Genomic DNA, 22,932 nt, shown 5'->3' on the forward strand with positions numbered 1-22,932 from the left:
CCTTATATGTTCTGGAACATTCATTTTTTGGCCTGGCGCTTCCTAGTAATTTTAAGGGGGGCAAAAACAAATCTTACATGTGCAAGGGAAAGAACACAGCTTCCCAAAAAATCTATTTCAATCTTTTCAAGCCCATGCTAGAAGAAATATGCACCAGTTTGGGAATAAATTCTGCCAAGGCAGGCATATTTTTTTCCCCAGAAATAATAAGTATTCCTTTTTGAGGAAAGAACACGCATGGCTATCCCAAAGGTAGGAGTGCTGGAAGAAAAAAAATATATATATATCAAAAGCTGTGAATTTAATTTTTGATTCTTCATTTTCTTCATACCCAGTATGGCTACTGGGCATTTCTGGAAGAAATTGCACTGTGCCCTATTACTGTCACTAACTACGTGAACAGTTCTCAAAGTGGCTTTGTTCACGAAGTTCCTCTGTTCACAAGTTTTATTTACATGAAGTCTTCAAACTTCATTGCCTGAGAACCTCACCTTGAAAAGAAACTAGGTCTGAACAAGCTTGGTAGAGCTATAAACCAATTTCAGAGTTATTGATGATACATACATATGTACCACATCATTACACGTTTACATGCAGTCTTCAGCCACTTAAAATGTTAATAATACTGCCATAGTTGGCATCACACTTCATGTCCAAATGCCTTAAAGATGCATATAACCAAACAGCCAAACCAACAAAACCCACACAGTTCTTAGCTCAGTGGTTTTAAAATGACTCATATTTCAGCAAAGGATCTAAAACCATCTCAAACTGAAATGATGGCACTCAGAAGCTACTCCGTATCTGACCTGGCGCTGCTTTTCTACATAGAGCTCTTACCTGGTAAAGGCACGTACACATACAGCTACTTGAGGGGTGGCACAGGAGTGAATACAAAGCAGTTTAATGGGTTAGCTAGAAATATGTGACAGGGAGGGGTTAGAAACAGAGTTTCTCCTGTGCTGAATCTTTCCATACACTAATATAGAGTGACTTGATTTTGTTTATGGTGTGGGACCTGGGTTGCCCACAAAGTTCTTTTTCACAGGATGCATTTTCTCAGTCCTCCCTCATTAAAGTAAATCTGATTACATTTCAGACTCATTTTTTAAAGAGAGGGGAGCTAGCAGGGGGAGCTGGAACCACACACTTAGATAATTTTCATTCAAATCCAGCACAGTGGTCCTCTCTCTCAGCCAAGTCGCACTTAGAGGAAGGAGACAACGAGGGAAAAAAGTTGTGCTATTCTTTGATGGCCTTCATCGGGTGGATGAAGCATGACCAATCATCCATAATCTGACAAGGCCTTGGAAAAGGCAGAATCATGCCTACATCACGTATACCTCCAATGCCAGGACAATAGGGGATACTGTTGTGGGCTGCAGGGGTGGAAAAGAAGAGCATTAAAGTTGTAGTAACAAGGAGAAATTATTATCTTGAGGGGGAGTAGTGTCTGTCTGGCAGAAGACATCACAAGTCGGAATGGGGGGGGAAGGAGGGTGGACTAGGTGTCTCATCCCCTCCCTATCCCAGCCCCCATCCTCCCCGAGACATTTCAACAGTCGTTATCCAAGCAGCAAACTCTTTTCTGTGAAGGGGAAGAAAGAAATCGATTGTGTTTTTAAAAGCTACTTGAAGCCCACAAAAGGTGCTTTGTTTCAAAATGGGTTGAGGGGGGTGGGTGCTTTAGGGGGAAAGAGTTGAACTTATACCATCATTTCGTCTAATTATGCCTGATGTTATTCCTGTTGTCATGTGGGTTACTACAAAGCCAACTGCCAGCTTGTGTCCCTGAAAGCAAAGACTAAACTGTTACGCTTACAAGGACACGAGGCTTGCTCCCTCCTCCCTCTCCCACACTACCATAGGCAGAGGCTCCTCCTTGGGATATCCACACTGTACAGAAATGTCAGGGAATGAGCGTGGAGGCAGAAGCCACCTAGGACTTACCAGCCATTTCTGCCAGTTAGTTCACAGCCACCTAGCTTAGCCTGTAAAACTCCAGGGATGTGCTTAAAGATGTCCAACTAGTGACGTGGACTGTCTCACAGAATCACAGGATCATAGAATCATTTGAGTTGGAAGGGATCCTTAAAGGTTATCTGCTCCAACTCCCTGCAGTGAACAGGAACACCTACTGCTTGATCAGGGTGATCCAAGACTAGTCCAGCCCGACCTTTATTGTCTCCAAGGATGAAGCATCCACCAGCTCACTGGGCAGTATGTGCCAGTGCCTCTCCACCCTTTTTGTAAAAAAATTCTTCCTAATATCCTTTATTTATGTTCTTTCTGTCTCTTCAGACAATGCATTTGCCATGCCTAATTCCCGGTCCAGGCAACATTGGCATTGATGCTGGAGCAAACAGACCTGTCATCTCTTCTAGGTTTCTTCTTAGAGACAGCTGGCTTTGACAGAACTAATGCTGTAGGCCACCTGGGTGTGGGGTATTGCCAGCAAGGAATGGCACGGCACAGGCCACAGGGCAAAACCAGAGCAGTAACAACAAATCACCAATTACAAATCTCCATCAGTAAGGCCCACCTACTCAACTGAAGGCCAGCTCCAGCAGGCCAATGACTTCCCCATGTCATGCTTGCACTGACTTTCACATCTCTAAGGTGGAGCGCCCCACTGGCTTTCTACGAGTTCCAGTATGTTTAGAAAACAAGCAGAGCTCACACCATCCCTGTGCCAACTCTTCAGTGTGCATACATCCACACGCCTGCCTGTCTGGTCCACTTGACCCAGGGAGGGTCTATATCAAAGGGCGCTAATGGTGAGTGTTGCCTTCCAGCTTTGCCCCTGGACTGATGCCAGCCAAAGCCAAAACAAATGTGGTTGGAACCTGATTCTTTGGCAGGCCCCACCAATTCAGGCAGGGTCACACCTAATAGCTGGGAACGGATGAACTTGAGTCACAGGACATAAATAACCAAAAAGCCTAACATGGTGTTGAAGGCAGCTTAGCAAAGCTTTTGTTTGCTTTCACTGCAGCTACCCTAGGCTGCACACTTTACCCTCTGCTGTCACTTTAGCCTTTCAGGATGCCATTTCATCACTGACATGGGGTGGACGTTCAGTACAGAGAACCACGTGTTTCCTCAGTGCTGAAGCACTAAGGTACACTGTAAGCCTTGCCAAGGACTTCCTATGCCCCACAGGTCCAGGCAGGTTTTACAGTATTCTTCTCCTGTTTGCACATATTATACATATATATATATATATATGACAGGAAATTAGCTTGGGAAAATAAACTTACTTGTTTAAGAAGACCGGGCAAGGGATTTTTTTACCCTTTGCAATAACTCTGCTTTATACAGACACGTCACCTGTTCTGGTCCCAGTCTCATCTGAGCAGTTTCTGCTGGTCTGGAAAGAACATCTTTCATGTGACTGTTCTCCCACACTCAAACACTGTTCTGCTTTGGTTTTTAATATGCAGGGACACATATTGCCATACACCTATGCTGGAGATGGCAAAGCCAAAAAACAGATGCTTACCTCTAAAAGCTGCCCTTGTTTCACATTCACTAACCTCAGGCCCTCCCCTCGTCCTCTTACCCCTTTCTTTATTACAGTGAATTACAGTGAAGGACTTGGAAGGGAAAGTGGGTCTTGGAGCCGACTTGGAATCTATATGACCTGGTTTCTGTAGATAGACACACTGACCTTCAAAGCTAGACTGAAAAGCTCACCTTTACAAAACAGCGTTCCCAGCTCCAGCAAATGACTGTTGGGACAGACGTTCTGGAAGCTGTAACAATAGCTGTATTGATGGGAGGGAAGATTTTATTGTAAGTCGGATTTAGGAATGAGTAATTATGCAAACAAGCAATTAACTAAATAAATATGAATGGCTTCCTCTTGGGGGATGCTTTTAGTTTGACTTGTAGCAGGATCACAGGCAGGAGGTTTCTCAGGGCTGAATCAAGTCTTTACAACAAAGATAAAGGAGGCATTGGCAACGAGGGGGTAAACATTGTTCTGTCTCTCTTATGCATCATTAAATGCTATGTGCATATGTATGCAACGAGGCTGCTGTAATTTACAGAATCGGGAAATACATTGAAATACCAAAGATTTGAGGCCAGGTAAGCCCACTTCATTGACCTACCATCTGCTGAGCAGCATCATTCTATTTATTCCCATAAATTTCACTGATGCAAGACAGTAACTTTTTTTTTTTTTTTCCTTTTGGTGGTGGTAGCTGTTTTCTGATTTCTTTCCCCCCTGAGAAGGCAAGCTGCAGGATGCTTGCAAGATCACTGAATGCAGTGATATTGCTGCCTGCCTTGAAGCTTCAGCTAGCTCAGCTCATCAGAGCAGACACTTTGGAAATCCAAATGTTTCTGAGGTCAGCCTTCTTCTGTAGTGCATCACCTCCTTGTTTACAAGGCCTGTTCTGCCCCACGCTCCCGAGCTGATGGAAGGCAGCTGGGCTGAGAAAGCAGTGCCAGATTCCAGGAAGAAAAAGAGACCTTCCTGGAAGAGACGAGGCAGCTCTGCAGTTTCTGAGTGGGAGAGAAGGCAGTGGCAGAGACACTCAGCAGAAGGGATTGCTTCTAGGCTTCCCTTTGGGAACATCATGCAGATGGACTCTCAGAGAGGAATTTGCTGGAGATGCAATTTGAATTTCAGTTTGATAAGCAGGAAAAAATTTGTCCCCTCTACTCATTCCTCCTGCTTGCAAGATTCTAAATGTACTCCCAAATGACTTTGACTGTTCCTAAATGATTCCCTTTGTTTTTACATTCACCAGCTTTTTTGGAAGGTAGCATGAAAAGAAAAGTTAAATAATCCCAAATCAAAGTGGATTTTTTCATTTCAGGTTGAAGGAATTAAATACTCTCTATAGAACAGAAGCAATTCTCTTGCCCGTTATTTAGGTCAGATGCCAGGCTGAAAGATTTGCAGATTCTTTTGTTATGAGCTGAGTTCTAGAGCCCCATCTCCTGGAGTCAAGTGATGATATTGGAAGCTTTGTTTGGTTTCTTTTGACATTTCTAGATCTTGTGGTTTGGAAGAAAATCTTGAAAATGTGTTTTAAGCGTAATGAATGCTATGACGTCTGTCTGAGCCTCCACACATCCGGAAACAAAAGTTTCATGGAGAGTGATCTGTTCCAAGTTTATCAAGACTATGTTAACTCCAAGGCTTGCTGGTGAGGCTCTGTTGGCATCACTCCTGGAGGGCTTGCATAGAATGCTTTTATTTAAACTGAGTAGTACTTAATTTATCACCACAGTAGAGCCACTAGGGTACCTCAGGTTGAATATTAGGAAAAATGTCTTCTTAGAAACAGAGGTGAGGTATAAGAACAGGCTGCCCAGAAAGGTTGTGGAGTCATCGTCCCTGGAGGTGTTCAAGAGTTAAGTAGATGTGGCACTGAGGACATGGTTAGTGGGGATAGGGTGGACGGGCTGATAGTTGGACTGAATGATCATAGTAGTCTTTTCCAGTCTTAATGATCCTATGATTATGTCATCTGAAGAAAAAATCTATTCAACATGGTTAAGCCTCTTCCTCTGTCCTATGAGATATCAAAAATCATCTATTCCCTGGCCAGCATTCAATCCCAATGCTGCTGTATCATTTTGCAAAACTGGATTTTACTGTTCCCTTCAAGGATTTGCAGTCAAGCTTCTTATTCACAGGCAATCACAGTACACTGATTACAGCTAAGTTCAAATCCTGAAAAAGAAGAAATGACACCAAACAAGAACATTCACATTTTGTGTGGCTCCAATGGTGATGGGACACAGGCCAGCCTGCGCTACAGCTATAGTCATGCAGGGGATTCATTTACGGTATGGCCATCCACAGTGGTAAAGTCAAAATGCTCAGTCTGAGCCAGGACCTGGTGCATGGCCAAGACGATTTCCTCTCTAGCCTTGGTATTTACACCCTCCAGCAATCTGGAGGTTTATCAAGACTCTGCCACGGCCTCTCTTAACCAATTTACAGTTATTCACGAAGCCATGGCAACTTCTCTGTGAGTCTGAGCCCTTCACTGTCATTTGGCCAAGCTGGGCAGATTTTGCTTTCTCAATTGCAACTCAGAAACCAAGCCAGCTCAGCCACCTCTGGTCATTTTGGTCATCATTCCTCTGAACTGCCTCCACTTTTTCTCTCTCTTCCTGGCAATGACAGCCTGAAGCCAAACTGTCTTCTCGCCACTCTTTCAAAACAACACACCAGCTAGAAAGAGGTCTTTTTTCCCAAGGACAGAGGCTGCTGTTTAGGATTTGCTCACATGCTTTCTTCAAACATTTCACTCGGTTCAGACAGGGAGCTAATGATTACCCAGCACAGTGCTGTGCACCTCTGCATCTTCCTTGCTGACAGAGCATCTCCAAAACTTCCCTAAGAGAAGTTCCCCAAACTCCTTTCTATGAGGAAACAGTGGGTCAGGAACCTTTCTCCTAAGGGGTCTTTCTCAGGTTTACAACCTCCAGGTTTACAGAGGGAGGCTGAAAAATAGGAAAGTGAAGAAAGCCAAAGAAGCTACGTAGGCTGCTGCTGAAAAGGAGACAGTGGCTAAGCACAGTCAGTGAAGGCAACAGAAGTGGTGCTAGAAGGCAGAAAGGTGTTGTGGGGTGGAAAAAAAGAGGAGCATGAGATTTAATGGAGAAGAAAATGGCAGCTGAGGTCTGAGATGGTAGAAAGAGGGGAAACGTTGAGGTGGGAAAAGCTGGTGTAAGAGCAGGTGAAGGGGACACAGGAGGCTGAGAAGAGAGAAAAAATGGGACTATGTGGCAGAGAAACAATTCCTGGACACCTTTCTAATGCTTGCAGGAGCCCCTCTCTGTTCTCTGACCTCTGAAATTATACAGCCTGCATTGCATGGATATTTTGTGCCATTTCTCCCTGATGTGAAGTGTATGCTTTCATTATTCTGTGCTCCTGCGCTAAGAGATTAAGGGAATATCCAGACCACCAGCAGCACCTAGGATTATAAATTAAGCCGCATGAAGGCCCCATGCCCTTGAATCAAACAAGAGGTCCTCAGCCTTCATGCTCACTCTACACAAACAGAAGTGTGCATCCTTTACTTGTAGCAAAAGAGCAACTCCAGGTTAGGGATCATCACAGCTCTGCTGAGCAGCCAGGCAACATCTGCAGAGGGTCCCTAAGGGGGGACACAGTCTGTCCCCCAGCCTGTCTCTCAGCAGAAGGCACTAAAAAAGGCATAATTAGAAAGGAAAAGCAGCATCTCTAATTAAAACACTCCCTATATGGCTTAGTCACTGCCCAGTTCCCATTGCCTTTGCCCCATGGAGCTTCTTGGTGGAAGCAGGAGTATCATCTGCTGGGGATGGGCAGGGGATGGCTGTAGCTCTGGCTTGTCAATTGTATGCAGAATGTCTCCTCCAGGGTCTGAAACACCAGCGAAAGTGCAAGTGAATCCGGTTACTTGAAAGCCAGGACACAAAACACATTTCCAATATTTCAGAGGATGATGCTGTCTTAAAGATAACAGGATAGCATGCCAGATGCTGGCATTGCAGCACTTGGAAAGAAGATGGGGACAAAGTTCCTGTTTATGCAGAAGTGACTGAGTAACTAGTAATTTTGGAAAGGGAGCATTACATACTCCTAAACAGCAGTCTTCCACTGGGAGGTTTTCAGTTTGTGGTTAGTCGTTGCAGTGCGATATTCATAAGCTTCCATCCAATATGCCTCAGGCCCAGGTCGTGGCTGAGCAGCTCAGGGAAAATCCCCCCAAAACAGCAGGGAGGCTGATTCCTGGCAGATGGGAAGCAGATTTTGAGCAGGGAGGTGACATGCATGTGGAGTCAACACAGCAGAAGTACACAGACATGGGAGTCAAATAGCACCTAGTGAGAAAGGCACACAAAATCTGGACATGTCACCAAGAGCAGACAGCAGGGCAAGGAGCTCTCCAACATGAGATCTGCACATCTGGACCCCGGCCAGTCATGTGCTGCTCCTCAGAACATTATGAGTCCACTCCATACCTGCAAAATCTGGTCCTTTCTTGTCATGTCCCATCTTGCTGCTGTGACTTTTGCTGTCTAACCCAGCAGCTAAGGGGAGCAGAAGCAGCCCTTGTTCTCGAAGGAAAAGGGAACTCAGTGGCACTGTGGAAGGACAAATCTCCTTCTCATGCGTGGCAGGCTGCTGTCACCAGGTGATGCTGTAGCTGCAGTGCCCCTTAGCCGTGCTGCAACCAGGATCTCATTTGCATTGCTTTCTTTTGCACTGGATCTTTAAGGCAAGCTGAAAGTTCCCTTGGAATCTTGATTCCCAGGGTGTCAAATGCCTGCTACAACTCTCCTTTAAATGAATCATAAAATCATACAATTACAGAATGGTTTAGGTTGGAGGGGACTTTAAAGATCACCTAATTCCAATCTCCCTGCCATGGGCAGGGTTGCCAACCACTAGATAATACAATTATAATAAAAAAAGAAATAATAATGTATTTTTTAAAAGGGTGGAGAGGTTGTTCTTGTTTTAAAAAACTCATCCAGAAGCTGCACACACTAGCACCTGTTCAAAGGATAAACCTGTAAGAGGGGCTGGAAGGTGGTTAACTGGTAGGAAGGAATTCCCTGTGGGCTGCTCTGTGCTCAGGTGCTAAGTTTGGGTGGGAACCCAACCCCTGTCTCTTGGAAGAGATAGCTGCTGGTACAGCAGCTGCTTGAAGTCTAGGAAAAAATGAATACATTTCTCCATATAGAAAAAAGTTCTGCTGATATGTCCAACTCCACCAATTTACAGCTTTCCTGCATTTGCCCTGGAAACTTGCCAGGTAGTTTTACTGAATGTAAAACATTGCAAGCTTGTGACTGCTTTCCTTCGCTTTTTCAAGTTCCAAAGTCAGAGACTAGACTTTTTTTCCTTTTCTACTTATTTTCCCCAAAGGGCTGAAACAAAACTGTTCCTCATGTGAAGAAGCTGAGATCCTGAAAGGATCTTTGCCTTTGCGTGCATGGCTTTACACGTCCCCCGTGCTCAGCTCCCAGAAGTGCTCCGCTTTGAAAGAATAACATGGCGTGCAGATGCCTATAAATGGAAGATGAAATTGTTACTATTAAGCCCAGGCCTTGCCAAGGCAAACAAGTGCAGGGCAAACTGTGTGTGCAAAGGAAAGGAGCTGAGAAAACTCGAAGTCAGCTGAATGATAACTTCACTTTAATTTTAACATCACTTAAAACTTCATAAACACAGCCATCTTATTAATAACAAAACTAGCCCCTTAGTAGAGCTGTTGTTTGGAAAGCCAAGCCCATGCGCATGGGTGCAATGGGAAGAATGCTGCAGGAGAAACATGCCTTCCAAAGCTGTGTTTTAAATTTAAAATAGTCGGGATGTCTGAGACGCAGCAACTTTGCAGGAGCCACGAATAGCATTTGATGTCTGCACTGTGGTTCACCAGGGTCTCAACCTCCACAGCGACAGCAGTTTGTCACGGCTGGAAAAAGGAATCACAGAATAGTTTAGGTTAGAGGGGACCTTAGAGATCATCTAGTTCCAATCCCCAGTCATGGACAGGGTTGCCAGCAGCTAGATCAGACTGCTTAGGGCTTCATCCAACGTGGCCTTGAGTGCATGAGAAAAAGAGCTTAGTGGGGAAAGCTGCTACCAGCACAGCCCCACTGGAATAGGAAAATGCACCCAACTCACAAAAGTTATGAATTCCAAATCCCAAACCCCAGAGCCCAGCTTTCTGCTTTCTCAATGTAGGATGACACATTAGGACTTTTGCATTCTACTCCTTTCAGACTTTGTAAGAGCTGTTGATATGGCCTTGAAACACATTTTAAAGTGTGCACACCCACAATGCTCACACAGGGTGCATCAGCATCGATCCCTGGTGCCCTTTTCCCTTACCCTCCTGCCTTGCCAGCAAAAGTTCTTATGGGATGTTCAGTCTGTGCAGATGTGAGCAGGCTCCGGGGGTGCACCAGCACAAATGCATAGAGCCCAGTCTTGTGCTCTGTTCACTGTTTAGTGAAAGGAATTAAAAAACCCCTTCACTAATTACTAGGTGAAAGCGATAAAGGTGCCGGAACAGTCTGCAGGGGCCTTGAGATGCTCCATAGCAGATGGCAAAATGGAGCAAAACGTTTTTACTGTTGCCTTCCAGGAGTGATTTGGTATCTGCGGCAATCTGATAATCTCAGGGTGAGGAGTGAAAACACAGTGGTACAAGGCTTGCTCTTTATTACTTCTGACATTTTATAAAGGCAGGCTGGCTCAGCAGCTCCCCTAATATATAGCTCCTAAAGCAGAGATGCAATTCCTAACGCATTCCTAATGAAACCCCCCTGACTTCCATGGCCTCGTGTTAAGACTGAATTTGGCCTCGTCAGTAAGGCACATTTGGATTTCCAAACTGCAAACTGCCTCTGGATTCCAGAGGGACTTGAAAGACTCCCAGAGCACTGGAGTGCAGCAGTGAGATTTATGCTTTTCCCTGATTTTTCACTACTCAGTAATACATCTGTAGGGCCAAAGTAAAGCCAGATTTGGCATACCCCACCCCTGATTTCTCTACTACCCAGGGAACTAAATGGCAATGTGGACTGGAACAGTAATATTCTAAGCCCTAGAAGAGCTTTTCTTGGGTACTTTCACAGCCTGTGGAAAGAATGTATACATGGATATTTGAAATATGAGGACTCTACTTTTTATCTCTCATGTTTGTAGGCCCACTGATGACACAGCTTCCCATGCAGAGGCAGAGAAGGGAAACCCAAAAAGCTCCTTCTGTTATTTGTTTGTAGGACAGTAGCATCTCTAGGCTTGGTTTGTACCTATTGGGCAGTGTTTGTATCTATTGCCTAAACTAGTCCCGGCTCTGGAAGGAGATGACCCCTAAGCACATAAGACAAGCAGGTAAAAGAAGGAAAGAAGCACAGGGAAGGCTGTACAGAGCTAAAACAGGCTCAAGGTCTAACAGCAGCACAGGAAATCTGGTCCTTACTTTTCCTTATTTTGCCCAGAGATTAAAGGGGTTGGGGGGCTGTTTCCTCCAGCCTTACCTACAGACCCTGACCTCCCCTTGGGATCACTGGCATCCTGCCACCTTCCTGGCATCATTCTCCCATGCACACTCTCAAAAGCCAGCTGAGATTGCTCCAGAGAAATTTCCCTGGCCTCCCTTTCCACCATCTCACATCTCTTTTTCTTGGCAGTAGGACTGGCTTAAGGCTCTTGATCACTACAACCATCACACTCAGAGGTCTCCCATTCCTTCAGCCTCCCTCCTTGCCTTGGGCTAGGAGAAATCATAAAGTCTGAGTCCTGCTGTTAGCAGTGACCACATTCTCACAACCCCTCTCATGAGCTGTATCAAGAGAAAGAGACACTTAAGCTGCTAGTGACAGAGCTTTGGAGCAGGGGATTGCAGTAGAGCAGTATTTCTCACCAAGTTGTCCATGCAGCATTGTCAGAAATTGCTGTGAAATGACAGCAAAATATTAATTTTATTAATTCATGTTCTAATATGTGAATATACAACCAAATGGGGAAAATAAGAAGAGGAACATGGAGGAGATCATCTTCCTCTTAGTAAGCTGTGAATGAAAAGTATTGTGGCCACACTGACAAAATGGTCTCTGGCTTTTCTCTTTTAGAAGCAGTTGTCATATTACCCGAGGTTACAAAGCCCAAAATGAGTCGGTCTCTGAAGGCTTTCTCAGTTCCATTCCTATTACTTTATAATCTGAAGATGACTTGGTCTGGTTTTGATTTTTATTTTATTTTATTTTTGTATCGCTGTTTTCCATCTATTCACATTGTCTAGATGTATTCATGGGTAGCCTGTACCCAGCTGTTTTTGTGCCAACATTGTGCTTCAGTTAAATAGCTCTCCTTTGTCCCCAGCATTTAGGCTCCTGATGTATCTGTGACAGCCAGTCCTGGTCTTACCCTTTTCAGCCTTCATTTCACTAAACTCAGTCAGCCAAACTCTTTCAATTGCTGACCTTCTCCAGGATGTTCCAGGATCCCTCCTCCACATCTCTCATCATAGTCTCCTGCTTTGCAGTGTGGCTCAAAGATTGAGATAATCGATCTCTCTCTGATCAGTTAATTTCCTTATCTACTCGTGGCTTGGTACTTCTCACCACAGTTTGCCCAGACCCCTGACTTCAAACTGGTGACAGCGGAGGACAGCATCCCGCTCTGCCAAGATAGATCTGCTGCCCTGAGAGCACTGCAGCCAGCAGGAACCTGCCAACCTTGAGCCCTGCATGCTCCCCAGACCTTTTATGAGGTCACATCCTAGTTTCCCAGTTTCCCAGGTGCCTTCTGGCCAGTGGCACAAGCTGCTGAGGCACACACCTTTCTCCCAGATGACATTATCCCTTGTGAGGCCATAAGCTGTGATCCTCTCTGAGCCATCAAATGTAATTCCGGACTTGAAGAAGGATTGACTTTGCTCTGGGTTCCGAGCAGCAAAATCTTATGCTGGACAAGGTAAGGGTGAGCCACTTCTTGTAGAGCACAGAAAGCAAACATCCTGCTTCTATCCAGCTGGGGAACAGCAGTAGCTATGAAGGACAGAAGAGAAGCAGACTGAATAGTGAAAAGTCACTATGCACTAAAAAAATGCAGCTGCATTTAAAGAGAAAGGGGAGCCTGACACTCCCAGAAGGATTTCATTGTTTGCATTTATAAGACACTAGGCATTTTTAATGATGTGTTAATGACTATATTATTTTCAGATGGGATTCATCACACTGCTCTTTCTCTATTTAAAAATTTAGCATCTAGTCTTAGTAGGCTGTTCAGGATCTCTCTCTACTGAAGGGCAGGAGATCTGTTTCTCTCCAAAAATGCTCTCTATGACAGAGGGATGCACTGCCATCCCAAGCTGTCAGCGTTTTTCCATGGGCTGTGGCAGCACATCCACGCTCCGTCCCAGCTGTGCCTCACAATTGTCCCTTCAGCTACAGCCACACTCTCCTGCCGTGACCAGGGATTTGAAAACCCTAACTTGAATTGCCTCGGAGTGAGGAGCCAAGTCAGAATGAGAGGATGGGAATCCCATTGTTTACTCTGGTGAACAGTAGGTAAACACAATCCCAGAGGACCAGAAACACCCCCTGGTTGAATGTTGTATATTAGTCTCCTCATTCTTTAAGATGCTCGTATTTGCAACCATCATTAAGCTTAGTAAAACAACATATGGGACTTCTTTGCTCTGTAAATTGCCCTCCTGCTTCCAAAAAATGCTACCGAGTGTATCCTCACACTGCTGACCTGGGCCAGACTGAAAGTGCTGATTGAGGGCAAGCATCTGTGAGTATTTGTTGATTTGTGAACAGAGACTTCCCCAAGGGCCTGGTGGTGTAACCAGCTTGCTGGTACTAAGTGAAGACCATCCCATGTGAAATCATGCTCCTTTTATTCTCTGCTACGTGGGGAAGCCAAAACTGGCAACCATCAAAATCCTGAGTCATCGCTGGAGATGTCAGTCTTTATTTAAAATACTTTGGGGAGGGACTGCAAGCATTGCTGCTATGACTACTGTCTATTTTGGGTTCTTCAGCCCTCAGTAAGCAATACTGTAGAAAGGCAGAGCTAAAGCAGGACACCTGTGCCCACCTTCACAGCCATTTGTGCCATACGTACATACATTCATTGACAGATGCAGCTCAGCTTAAAATCTGGTATTGTTTTTTACTGGAGCTGTATCTGTAACAGACACGCTTCAGACCTCCTCTCCTCTGCTGCTTAGAAACCCTCTTCTAATTTCCAGTATCTAAGTTTATTCACGGCTTACTCTGAAGCTCTTTTTTTCCCCTAATCTCTATCTAAATAACCCCCAGCAGCCTGGATAGCTTGTTAGCAGAGCATATGTTGATCCCCACTCGGGGCTTTGAGACCCCCAGACTTTGGCATGAATCAGACCCCAGCTGATGGCATGCGCCATGTTTCACAGGAGCGGGCTTTGTGGCTCAGATATTGCTGTGACCCAAGAGCTGCATTGGAAGACACGTCTTGTGTAACAGCCGTTTTATTTGCAGCATTACTCGGAGCTGACTTTTCTCTGTCCTTTGTCCTGGGGCTCTGTTTTTTGGCACCACCTGACATTTGACTCAAGGATCAGTCAGTATTTCCATAATGATTAACCCACTGATTGTAAGCACTCACAGCCCGGCGTTAATATGGGAATACTTTGATTTCACAGATGCCAAGTGACCGTTGCTAACCAAATAAAAACGTGTCTTGAAAGCCACCCTCTAGGGCACCCTCAGTGCTCTGGGGAGGGCTCATGAAGCAATCAGGAGAGCTCTTTCCTTTGGCTGCCTTACACAGCACATCCAATGCAGCAATGACAGCTCAGAGCAGAAGGGGTGATCAAACTCACGGAGAAGAAAAAAGAGTTAAAAATGTGGAAAATAAATTGGTACTAGAAAAATCTGAAGGAAATGGCATTTTCAGAGGAATTTTGTTTCTTGAAATACAAAGTTGCATTTGACTTTAAGCCATTTTCTGTCCCTTTTGAAGTCAATTTGCTTCTCCAGAAATGCCAACAGCTTTCATTTTTAGCTCTTCTGAAAGGCCTAGGGACTTTTTTTTTTCCTTAATCTTTTGAATGTTTTCAGAAGAAAATGCAGAGCCAGAAAGTCATTACAAAAAACAAGTGAGAAAATAGCAAAATGCCTGATTACAAAATGAAGCATTTCAGGTTTTCCTCTGTTGCTCTGTTTCTATTCTTTAAAACATGAATATTAAGCTTTTTTTAAATTCTTTTTCTGTATTTTTTTGCTCAAGAAACTTTCATTTATGAAGTATTGCTGGGAGCCAAGCAAAGGTGCCATGTGGATTGCTGACAGACACTGTCTGTGGAAAGACAGTGACATGCTAAATCTCTTAATTAATTAGTGTATTTTCATTTGCATTCAGGTAGACAATAAGTTTAGCAGTAGGAAAAGACAAATACTTCAGCGTAAGAACTGATAAGGGCATGAATTCCTTATCTATAGTGCCTTACATCTTGCGCGGAGGGAAACAAGCACTTTCCTTCCATAGCTGTCTGTCATTGAGCATGAGTAAGTGATTGCAGTATGAGTGTGATAGAGGAAAACTTTCATAGTGTCATGCAAGTCATGGAGAAGAGCATAGGGTGATAACCAGCTTAATTAGAAAACAAAGGAATATGGCTGAGACAAAGGAATATGGTCCCCAGGCTGAGAGCACTGGAAGGAGGAAGAGACCACTGGGAGACTGCTAAAAGCAGGTCAGAATACGGACCTGCCTCTCGGGTGATGCAACTCCGACCTGGAATGACCGCATATATGGGTCCAGGAGATCACGGGATGTTTGTAAAATAGATCTTCTCTCTTGTGTAAGCAAGAGGATAAAATTATCCTGGCAGCAGCTGTTTCCCAGAATGAGGATCAAGGCTGGCTGTTTCTCCTGCAGACCGAGAGACATCAGGCTTTCCTATCCCCAGGATCCTGCATTTCCCATCCTGTGCAAGTGGTCTCAAACACGCGGACATACTTGTTTTTCTCTGACACATTATCCACAGCAGCATGGCATAAGGTTCCTCTTAGCATTTCACACTGTGTAGGTCTGCTTCCTCATGGGTTTCTGCAACATGGAAAGCAGGAGAAGGAATGGGGAATAGGAAGAAAAAAATGGAAGACGGAAGCAAAAACAGAGTGAACTGAGCAGCTTTGACAATATAATATGATCTTCTGGCATCCCCAGAAACAAGGTAGCGTTGAAGCTCCTTTAGAAGGCTCAAGTTAGCTTCCATTTCCAACTCCAAAGAGGAGCTTCATTAATCCGCTCAGCTGGCACTGTGAGGATGGATCCCTCAGTGGATGGCAGAGGAAGCAGAGGGTTCAGAGGAACAGACATCTCTCCACGTGATTCCCAATGATCTGGGGCAGATAACAGACCATAGCTACATGAGGTCCTGTCCTGCATTCTTTGGGTTGCATCTTCAGCACCAGACCTGGCAGTCCAGCACAAGCTTGGCAACAGTACAGTGCCCTTCCACCATGCTACAAGCCTTGCTGTTCCCTCTTCCTTTCCAAAGGAGCTCAAACACTTGAATTTGTATTTTCCTGGGTGAATAAGGGCTTTGCGTGTTACTGGCAGCACTCAGACCTGCGTGTGGGCCTGCATCTGCTGCTGAGATAAATCAGAGGGAATGGCAGGGTGGTCGGGTGAGCATCTGACCCGGAGCTTTAACAGCACATTTAATTTACAAGCAGGGAGAAGGTTTAATATTTCCATCTCCTGTAAATACACTCACATGGCATCCCCCCACCTGTCCCCTGGTGGTTGGGCTGAATGCAACTGGCTGAGAGTGGAGCCCAGGCTGATTTTGTGTGGACATCAGGCAGAAGTACTAGGCACAAAGATATCATAGAATCATTGAATCATTTGGGTTGGAAGGGACCCTTACAGGCCATCTGGTTCAACTCCCCTGCAACGAACAGGAACACCTACAGCTGGATCAGGTGCTCAAGTGTCTCCAGGGATGGGGCACCTGCCATCTCTCTGAGCAACCTGCTCCAGTGCCTCAACAGCAGCTAGACCCCAGATATCAGCAGCTGAGGAGCAAGTGAACATCTGGCCAGCTATGCTGCATTTATTACCATATAAAAGTTTATTCCCATCATAAAGAGATGTGCAGTCAGGTGATGGCAAGGGCAAGTAAGACACAGAAAGCTTCCAGTTTCAGACCTGGCTATTCAGAGAATGCTGTCCCCATCACTGATCTGTGAATGTGTCTCTTCAGTATGTGCCACCCTCAGGGCAATCTCCAGACCACACACTCCCAACATATTTCCATGCTGTGGTCCTGGCTCCATCAGACTCCTCAAGGAGAGGATCACATCCATCCTGTCTGTAGTTTCACCTTTCAGGGGTTTGTGGATTTCTCTGGTGCCCGAGGCACTGTCTCTTCAGTCATGACAGCACTCATGACAGGAGTGGGTGGTGGGGAGGTACTGGCACAGGCTGCCCAGAGAGGTTGTGGATGCGTCATCTCTGGAGGCATTCAAGGCCAGGTTGGATGGGGCACTGGGCAGCCTGATCTAGTGGTTGGTGACCAGCTCGTGGCAGGGGGGTTGGAAATGGAAGATCTTTAAGGTTCCCTCCAATCTACATCATTCTGTGATTCTATGATTCTATGATAAAGCCCTGCCTACCTCTCCAGGTGCATGCTTGATGGGTTCTGGGGAATAATGCCCCAGAGTGCTCCAGTTGCCTGAATTATCAAAGATCTTCAGCTGAGATCTTTTCACACGGTATGAATTGCCAGCTGCCATGCAGCTAACCTGATATCGAAGGACACATTGCGTTACAGCCTCTGAACTCGCTTTGTTTTAAAAGGGCTGTCTTTTGTCTGTAACCCTTTAACATTCTCTCTTTTTTCCTTCCCTGAGGCTGCTCTTTGCTTCCTTTTTTCAGCCTCTTTTTTTTCTTCTTTTTTTTTCTTCTTCTTCTTCTTCTGATCAAACAGCTCTCTTCTCTGTGACATGGTTGTGGATTCACATCGCTGAACCTAAATTTTAGGTATCTGTCCTAAACTGGTGATCTGAACTCCCTTCGCTGATGGAGGAAACACTCCAGGAGACAAATCTTCCCTGCTTGTTTTGATTTTGTTTTAATCCAGCATAAATCCTGTCCTGGAGTTGCCAGTATCTCCCGAGCAGCTGTAGTGCAAATCTCATTTATGTGTCACCTACTTTTTAGGTAACCATAATATACAGTGAGGTAACTCCTGCCTATGTTCGGAGAACTGAAAGCAGATTTTTCTCCTTTAATTTCCTTGCAGCCTAAACACATGGACAGCCTTAGGTCTTTTTCTTTTTGAAAAAGAAGTTGATATGTCTAGATTATTAGAATTAATGTCAGTATCAAAGTTGTGCTTTCCACCTTCAGTCCACATCTAACTGTTGTTTGATTGTTCCATATCTAAAGGAGATATGAAAATCATGGCAGCTAGGACTTAAACAGAAATATCCCATAAAAGGATGAGACTCTTGTTTCTGGTATAGAATCACCTTCAGCTAAGGATGGCTCTGTTCAACCAGGCACCATTGCCTCCATTGCCTTCCTAACATGCAAATGGGATCATGCCTTTTTAACAGCACTCAGGAACATTAAGTAACCCTATAAGGAGGGTAAGTAAGAATTTTCCAGGTTGGGCCAGTATTAAATCTACATTTCTAAGGCCAAGCATTTGAAAGCATGAGTTTTGCTGCAGGAATCAGGAATTAAACTTTACATCAGAAAGGCTTATTTAACATAAAGTAGTACGAAAAGGATAGGTTTCGGTTTCAAGTTTTTTAGTCCTTTAAGTTTCTATCTGTTTAGGCCAATTCCAGAAGTTAAAAAGTCCTTCATTACTGTGAGCTAAACCTGAGATGATATGCAACCATCTGACTCCAGGAAGGGTGCTCTGAGAACAAACACCTGTAATGTGTCAAGGTGGGCTGGGGGGCAAGTTTAATGAAGAAATTTGATGAAAGGATGCAATTCTTCAACTGCCCCCTTCCCCCCAGCCAAAACCTGGAGGTGGAAATGTGAATGCAGATCAATTTAAATCATAGCTTCAGGCTATGGAGGTTTGGCCCTCTCAGTGCTTACTGTTAATATCAAAGCATGAGGAGTTTTACATGTGGAACAAAGTTTTTTACCAAGCTAACACTCCTATCTCTGACTGTGGCTATAGAGAGCAGCTGAAATGTGGCAGAGCTGGCAGGAGAGATGGACATCCCCAGACCCAGATGCCAAGCATCTGTTTTCCTCCTTCCTCCTGATGCTGTCCAGCTTCTTTGCTCTGACTCTGCTCTCTCCTTTATTTTTGAGATTGTGTTTCTCAAATCCTTACACATCCTTTTGGCTCAGCAGCTCCTTGCCAGTGCATTTGAGAATTGCCCCCTATCCTTTTGTATGCTGTTCTGCCTAAAATGTCATGACAAACATGCTTAATCAAGCTCCCCTGAACCAGTCAAATCTCTGGGGAGTCCAAATTTGTATATTTTCTTAGGCAGAGTAATATCACACAGAGTATTGAATGACAGTTAAAAACCACATCTGGATCTTGCTCTATTATAATACATCCATAGCCCTAAGGGGAAGCAATGTGGTTTAGTGATTCATGAAACCTAAGTTTTATTCCCAGCTCCTCCACTGCTTCCTTGGGTGACCTTACCTACTCTGTTTTGTTGCCCTGTACTTCCATGTTGCCATCTGTGAAAAGGAGGGGTAGTGGTGGTCCCTCCTGCCCCAAAGGCCTTTGATTTCCTCTGAAGGCAAGTGCAAAGTGTTATTGCGCAACCTCACATTCTGTTTCTGCTTTAAAATTGAAATGGCCTACATCTTTCATCCAGACCTAGACACAGGTTTCCCATAGCTAGGTATACCTCTGCAGTCTTCATGAGGCTCTCCTGTATCTCTCTTCTGCCTCCACAACTGTCCATGTTCAACACCGTTAGAGCTGTGATCCCATCCCCATGAGCAGGATGGATGACAGAGCTTGGAGATGCATCTGGAGACTGGGCCACCCAGTGTGTCCCCTAGGAAGCACTGTGCTCAGCGGCAGCCTTGTCATTTTGCAGACTGAAATCCCTGGAAATAATAATAATTAAAAAACAAAAACAACAAAAAAAAAAACACCAAAAACAAAAACAAACCCACAACAGTAATTGTGACACAAGAAGTATTGTCCTAGGGAGAGGGCCAGCATAAAGTAGTGGTTGTGCCTCTGTGTGGTACATGGCTCTTCTATGACCTACTGAGACACAAACAGTTAAGCTCATAAAGAGTACAAAGTGACAAGCCTGGCTTTTCCTTTGAGAAATATTCCCATATTTCCCAGGTTACAACCCACTAGATAACAACCTTGAGCTGAATGTTATCACGGCTGAGATTTCCCACCGCAGCAACATACAGGATACTTTTCTGGTTCTCTCCAAAAAAAAAAAAAAAATGCATACAGCTAAATAAAGTGAAGGTTCACAGCTCTGACAAAGCCTTTCAGTGGGAATCTGGGACGCTTTTCAAGTGTTACCGACTGCTTTATTTTCCCATGGCTCTTTCCAAGATAATAATTGCTCCGCAGATGTTTCCCTCAGGACAGTGAGATGTTCAGGTACCGGGGCGAAAGCTGAGGCTTTGGGCTATCGTTCACAAGGCTACTGTTACCTGCTGTGTTCTTGCAGAGTGCAGCCTTTTCCCATCACAGAACATCTTAGGCGTCTGGTTTATCAGAAACACTGTAAATTTGAGCCCTCTGGCTAATTGTGCTTGATTTATGTGAATGACGCGGTTGTATCTCTATGCGACATGAATAAGAAGAGGAAAGACACTTAGTTTCTGCCACACACATAGTAACTTGCGTGAGCCCAAATGCAAGACTCTGAAATCTGTTACTCAGCACTTTAGGAAGTCATAGTATTTAGACATCCTAGAAGGTTCACGCTTCTGGCTTCTGACACAATATCAACAAAGCTTTCGGTGCACTCTTCCATATCATTTGTACATTTTCTGTCCTTAAACCAACAGAAGCAAAGTGGACTCTCTGTTTGTTTGAGTACCAGGGCAGGGGCACAGACCTTCACTTCTCACCCACAGTGTCACAGTGAAGATAGCGCTAATCTTCCTTCCTAGTCATGCTGCCACCTCTTCCTCCTTCACTCAAAAATAGGCCCCATTAAACAAGTGACTCAGACCTAGAGAACAACTATCCCCTTGTCTGGTAATTTGAGGTCTGTAAAAGTCAGCCCCACAGACACTTACTGAGTCACAGAACCCTGTGTGGACAATGTTTATGACCGTATTTGTGGGTATAGTTATACAAACTCAGGTGACAGGAGGAGCAGCTTGCATTTGTGGTGCAAGCACTAGGCATTTGGTTGCTAGACCAATGTCTTGGTAGGACACCAGGGAAAGTGTTAGAAGCGGTCACTGCAGTCCTGCTAAGAGATGTGTGGGATAAACCTCCCTCAAGATGCAGAGATGGTAGATTCAGGTACTTAGTCAAATCTGAAAGCAGCAGGGAAGGGGACTGGAGTACCTCTCCCACCACCCACCCTTTCTAGAAGGTATGACCACCTGATAGCTCCTTAAGACATGTACAGGAAGCCTTTTAACAGAGAACACGGCGCATTAAAAAATCTCTCCTTCCCACATGGCAGCCTTTATATAGGACATACAAAATTAGAAGGAGAAACTTGCACTCTTCCCTCTGCTGCTGTAGGTTCAGCCAACCCATGTGTCCCATGCTTCTAGACAGAACAGAGGTTCTCTTTTCTCTGCAAGTGTAAGGGAGAGGAAAGGGAGGAGAAATCCTGAATGCAGCTGCAAAGCTTGGCTTTGAATTTGCTGGGCAGACTGTTAAGCACCACGGAGGTCTGGTCAGTCAGCAATTTGGATGGAGTTAAAAGAAAAATGTACTCCACCTTACACTGCTCTTTTAAACTGGTCTTTCTTTGCTTCTCTACCATAAAACAATAGATAGAATATTTTCTGCCTAGTCACATTCTCACACACACTCACACAAACCAGCCTGGAAAAGAAGCCAGATATATCACTTGGGATCTTTTCCAGCAGTCTCCTAGAAATAGAAAGCCAACAAGAGAAAATACTTGGTCACTGCCAGACTCCAGTGCCTCTGTCTGAGCTAAGCTCCTTGGAGCCAGAGTGGTCACTGTAAAGTCAGGACATTGGATTTCATTAAAGCTGTGGTCATTGCAAGGAACTTTGCCTGGGAAAGGCAGCCAGCCCTGATCAGAGAGGGTGATCTTTGATCTTCAAAACTTCCCGAGAGCCTGTGGTGATACTGAGAGCCTATACCAGTGTCTGATTTTACTTATCAATAGCAATGCACTTGAACCATAGAAACTCACATAAACTGTTTTCCACATAAAACTCTCTTCCTAGAAACTGGGGACTGAGGGTTAATATTGTTGCTATAGCCTGAGTATAGAGAACAGTCAGGGCAAAACCTCGTAATTGAGAGTCATAATCTCAAAGAAACTCACCATCCTGAACTATCCTACAGTGGGATCTACTTTATGAGAAAGCATAAAACCCTCCATCATTTCTTCCCCCTTATACAATCCTGCAGGAGAGGGAGGAGAACACAAGATCATCTCCCTACAGACAATCAGCTAATTAATTAGCACATGCCTGGGTGTAATGCTTTCAGCAAGGCCCTATCTGTGTGCTAATTAGTATCATTAGCTGGTGCCTCAAGGAACCAGCTTTGATTATCTTCTCTCACTGATTATATAGAAACAACCAGGCAAGTGCTTTCATTGGTCATAAAATTATTTCAGCTCTTCTTAAGGCCCATCTACAGCCTTTAGGTCTCTGACCTGCTGTGCTGTGCATCTATTCACTGACTGAAGGGGATTATTTCTTATAAGTTAACACCTGTTGTTCCCTCTGCACTTGGAGGGAACAACAGGTGTTGTGATGAAGGGCAATGGCTCCATGGAGTGGGGCTGCTCCCATTGGAACAGGTAGGAAAGTGCATCCAGCAGATAGGTCAGGCTAAGAAACAGAGGCCAATCTGGGATGTTACTGTTGTTCACTATATTTTGGCTAGTGGAATTGGTCTTCTGGTAGAGCTGAGGAGGAGGAAGAAAAAGAAGAAAAATCTGTGCTTGAATTTCTTTTTCCATAGTTACCCTGTTATGCTTATATATTTTTTTCTGTTGACTGCCCACGGAATCTTCCAGTGACTTCAGTTTTGCTAGCAGAAGCTGCTTTTCAAACCCTTAAGCTCAAGCACTTTGTAAAACAAAACATTTATCTCTAGAAATGAAGTCACTGGTGTTTTATATGCTCACTTTCCTTCAGGTGGGAGTTTGAAGCTTGAGAAAACAGGTAAAATTAGCTGTGTCACTCAGCTTGAGATAAAACTTGATAAAACCTGCATTCAGATAAGGTGCCAGTCAAATGAATGCAAAATAACA

At 44.6% G+C, this 22,932-nt stretch overlaps 1 long non-coding RNA gene across 2 annotated transcripts in view; it reads left to right on the forward strand.

The window, feature by feature from the left end:
• Positions 1-22,932, forward strand: part of LOC104911676 — a 66,006-nt gene that overhangs the window by 10,781 nt on the left and 32,293 nt on the right. The window contains exon 1 of one of the 2 annotated variants that reach the window (XR_002116668.2): positions 12,290-12,451. The exons of the other annotated variant lie outside the window; for it this stretch is intronic. This is a non-coding gene — a long non-coding RNA (uncharacterized LOC104911676). Of the gene's footprint in view, positions 1-12,289; positions 12,452-22,932 lie in introns of those variants that run through there. 2 annotated transcript variants of the gene reach the window in all.

This window comes from Meleagris gallopavo, chromosome 7, assembly GCF_000146605.3.
Source record: "Meleagris gallopavo isolate NT-WF06-2002-E0010 breed Aviagen turkey brand Nicholas breeding stock chromosome 7, Turkey_5.1, whole genome shotgun sequence".
NCBI classification, from domain to species: domain Eukaryota; kingdom Metazoa; phylum Chordata; class Aves; order Galliformes; family Phasianidae; genus Meleagris; species Meleagris gallopavo.